The sequence below is a fragment of the Pteropus alecto genome, unplaced genomic scaffold, assembly GCF_000325575.1.
Source record: "Pteropus alecto unplaced genomic scaffold, ASM32557v1 scaffold146, whole genome shotgun sequence".
NCBI lineage: Eukaryota > Metazoa > Chordata > Mammalia > Chiroptera > Pteropodidae > Pteropus > Pteropus alecto.
The window spans coordinates 23,738,463-23,743,381 of record NW_006442107.1 but is presented as its reverse complement, the minus strand read 5'-3'; positions in this window follow the sequence as shown (position 1 = coordinate 23,743,381).

Below are 4,919 nucleotides of genomic sequence, written 5' to 3'. Positions count from 1 at the left end.
ACTCCACAATTTGTGGGGCCTCAGATAGGAAGACTCAAGGGCTGAAGGCAACATGATAGATGGGGCTGGAATCATCTGGAAGCATCTTTACTCACAAATCTGGCGGGTGAAGCTGGTTATTCACTGGGACCTTAGCAGATGGTGTCAACTGGAATACGTATAGTGGCTTTTCCAGGTGACTTGGGCTTCCTTACAGCATGGCAGCCTTGGGGTAGTTGGACTACTCACATGGCAGCTCAAGGCTCCCAAAGTGAGAGTGCCAATAAATAAGGCTGAAGCTGCATTGTCTTCCCTAACTTAGCCTTGGAGGTCATTCAGCATTATTTCTAGCTCCTCTATGGGCTACACGAGAGTCACAGCCAGCCTAGACTCAAGGATTGGGGGGCGGGGAGCGGCGGTGATGGACCTAGACCTCTTCTCTTGATAGGAGTGTGGAGATCACATTGTAGAAGAACATGTAGAATGGAAATACTGTTGTACTCAACTCTGGAAAATATAATCTGCTACAGGTGATGTTTATTTAGAGCTATGTAATTAGATGAGATCACTTAGGAAGCGAGTGCAGAGAGAGAGAAGAGGTCTTGGACTGAGCCCTGGGCACCCAATTAGGGATTGGGAGGAGGAAAAGCAGAAGGAATCGTGGAGCAAACGCCATTTCTTGCGGTGGCTGCCACTTCCTGCTGCAAGCAGAGGCCAGAACCAGCCCTCCCCAGGTGAGGACTGCCTGGGTGCTCCACGGGGCACAGCTCCTCGGGCCCGCCAAGGTGATCAGATAGCCAGTACCCTGTGTCCTGCGGGTGCTCAGTCTTCCAGGAGGAGTGGGGAGGGGTTGGACATAGACCCCTGCTGTGTTGGGGGTTGCTCCAGTTCATGCTCTTAGAAAACTATTTTGCCTCTTCCTCAAGAGATAAAGAATTCTCCAATTTACTCAACTCAAAAACAAACAAACAAAAGCCAATCAAACAAACAAAAGAAACTTAACATCCAAATAGTAGCATCTGGATTTAGATTTAACTCACTTCAGTTTTCTCTGAGAATAGTTGGTGAACGTTGCCTTACAGTCTTGTAGAATTTCCTAAACTAAGAGAGTCCAAAGGTAACTGTTTTCACTTCCAGGAAACTAAACTGCCAGAAGTTCCCTAAATGGCAGGTCTCAGGAGAAAATCCAAAAAAATTAAGTCCCTTTCCACAGACTCTACAACAATAGTTAAATACTCCTGTGTATTAGAGTTGAAAATTCTCTAATTATGTAGCTGTCTTGCTGAAACGGGTTCTGACCTCCACATGAAAAAGGAGGCACTTGCTGTTCCTTTAATGCTGTTTTTGCTCATGCAAATGATACCCTATTACATTCAGTAATACATAACTACTATGTTAAAAACAACTACATAGCAATTTGGAACACTCCAGGATCCCCTCACTGTTTTGTGGTTTTATGCAATTCACATATTGTATGCAAGAAGACTTGACCTGGAGCAGGCAGCAAGAAATGTGTAATTAGAAACACTTCCCAAGGAAATTATGGTGACAAGTGAAGGCTTGAAGATTTCTGCAGGAGCCTAGAACTGCACATATTCATTATAGGTACTTGGGAGGCGCAGCTGCCCTGCTGAAAACCGTGTCTAATTTTCGTGGGGCTGGATGCAGCCATAGAGGACAGTCCAGAGCCGCCCAGAGCCAGAAATGATGTCTGTAGCAACATAACGCTCCATTTGTAAACTTTTTTTCAATGCATAAAAATAAATTGCTTAGATTTTTCCTCCCTCTTTTTCTTCCTACTAATTTCAGAGTTTGTACCAGCAGTGAATACCCTCTAGGTCTAACATTACCTGGTAGCTAATGACTGGCTGGCTGGGTTAAGTGCCTTTGGCTTTACCTCTAGCGTTAGAAACTCCATCCAGTCATTAATTACTGCTGCAGGAAGCATTTTCCAATCAAATTATTGTTGAATCAAAATGAAAGAAAATGAACTTTTATTGCTGTCAACAATTATTAACTCTCCCTATGAATCTAAATGGAAATAGTGGAGGTTTTACATTTAAGAAGTGTCCCTCTGGGGGTATTTCTCTAGATACAGCTAAGTTGCTTGGACAGCCCTCAAGGACTATTTGCTGTGAGTGGGGAGGAGGCTGACCCACAGGCAGGAAGACCCAGGAAGCTTATACATGTACCACTGTGGGTCTGCAATCGTTTTTGTCAGTGTCCTTCTAACCTTGCTCTTAAGCTAAATGCCTCAAATGCTTCTGTGGGAGTGTCTGAGGAGAAAAGATTGCTTCCATGAGCTGAGAATATGTGAAACCTGCATGCATGACAATAACCACACTTACTGAGTACTGACTATGTGCCAGGATGGCGCTGTGCCCCATGGTTTATACACACGATCTCCAGGGAACCCAGTAATTCTCACACAAGAAGAGTACAATCATTATCCCTGTTTCACAGATGGCAAAACTGAGACTCAGACTGGTTAACTTAGCCAAGACCCACCACTTCTTGGTAAATGGCCAAGCCTGAACTTGATTACTAGTCTTTCTGTAACCACAGAACCAGCTCCAATTGGCCCTAACCTATTTCTAACAAGACCCAGAACCAAAGTTTAAAACTTGGATACACCAGTTATGAGTAACACTGGTGAACCCTTAACTGCTCCCTCCGCATTGGAACCAAAAGCCTGGGCATTTGCGGAACCTGAACACCATAATCCTTTCAGAAACGAAGGGTCCATTGTTCAGTAAGATCTGGTGCTGAAACCCCTTAAATCTTGCCCCAAACCCTTGATGGGGAAGAGAGGTGTGAGCCTTGCCTCCTGTCTCCTTGCAGGCTGACCTTGCAATAAAAGCTTTTTTCTTTTCTGAAAAAAACTGTGCCATAGTATTGGCTTCTATGTATGTCAGGCAGTGAGCCTTTGCTCAGTAACTTTTCCATCAGAGCCTTAGCTTTGAATTTATTTTCTAACTTTTATCTATGGTGAAATATATATAACATAAAATTTACCATCTTAACCATTTAAAATGTACAGTTCAGTGGCATTTAGTGCATTCACAGTATTGTACAGCATCACTATCATCCATCTCTAGAACTCTTTTCATCTTGCGTATGTGAAACTCTGTACCCATTAAAAAACAATTCCCCATTCCTTCTTTTCCCTCACCAACCCCTGGCAGCCACCATTCCACTTTACATTTCTCTGAATTTGACTACTCTAGTTAGTAGAATCATACAGTATTTGTTCTTTTGTGATTGGCTTATTGCACTTAGCATAATGTCCTCAGGGTTCATCCACATTGCACCACATGTCACAATTTTCCCTTTAAAGGCTGAATAATCTTCCATTGTATTTATACCCCACATTTTGTTCGTCCATTCATCCATGGATGGACACTTGGGTTGCCTCCACCTTTTGGCTATTGTGAATATTGCTGCTATGTTTAACTCTTAACCATTAAGATACATTGAGACTTGGAAGAGTGACTCAAAGGAGATCACGCAGCCCACAGGTTGTCTGACACACCCCAAACTTCTGATCGGCCGAGTACCACGTGGCCCATCAGCCCATTCAAGAAGGCACCACCTTGCTGGCAAGGAAGACAGGTGCCTGAGGCCAAAAACTCCAGCAGGATGGCCAATGGGAGTGCCACAGCTCCAAGCTGGCACACCTGAGGAGGATCCAATCCAGCTTAGGTTCCAGGAAACACAAGGTCCTTTATATCTGAACTGCTCAGTCAAACTTGACTGGGATTCCCCAGAGAGACCAGAGCCTGACCTGGGACTCCACGGGCTCATGGGCCAGTCCTTGTCAGTTTCTTCCACTCGGTGGTTCCCAGTGGGGCTGGAAATGAGCAATGTTCCCCTCCTGATGTTACCACTCAAGGGGCTTTGTGGAAATGTGAGGGGTATTTCTGGTTGTCGTAAAGGTCTGGTTGGGGGCACAGCTGATATTTAACGTGTGGGGTCAGGGGTGTGAGGCACACTGCCGTGTGCGAGGCAGTTGCCCATAAAAAAGAATTGTCCTGCATCCCAAATCACTTTCAAATATCTCATTAAAATGTATCTTGTCAGTGAAAAGCCTCATTAAAACCTAAATCATGTTGTACATATGCACGCAAGTAATTTTGCATGGTTTTTATATGCACTAGATTTTTCAGGAATGCAACTATTGATTACATTGAGGGACACTGTGGGTTTTTTTTTAATATTTGGAAGTTTACCTAGAGTTGTTGATCAATTTGGAGAATCATGGCAATGTCAATCTTAATATTTGAGTTGCAAAAAAAGTATACACAACTTTATCACCTGCATTTGAATTGCCACATTCAGGAGCACCTGCGATTAGGGGTAAGCACCCAACTCATTTCTTAGGTCTTCCAGTGTACTCTTGCCTCAGCCTTTACATATTGAAATATACATTACATTATTATACATGTCTATTCTTTTATATCGTCTTTATTTTACACTTAGGGCATTGCATTACTAAACATCATATGTTTAGTAATGCAATGTTGGTCAATTATATTAAACCACAACCCTATATCCAAAACTCTTAGGGGCCAGATATATTTCAGAATTAAGAATTTTCTAGATTTTAGAAAAGTGGTATGATGCACATACAATATATTATATAATGCATCAGTGGTGTCTGGAACAGTATCCTATAATCAAGGACACTGATATTTCTACAGCAAAACATATAAACAGACACAGAGAGTCGGATAGTCTCTCTGTAGCTTCAGGTCTGCATAGGGCAGGTTTTGCTGACAAATGGATGTTGCTGGTAAACTTAAAAAAAAAAACAACTTTGGATCGTTAAAGACTTTTCGTTTCTGGATAGGGATTGTGGCTCTCACTTGGTGATAACATGGGGGACGTTATAAAAAGGGAGCATTGGATCTGATAGGCTGAGAGCACAGCTCCGCCCACCA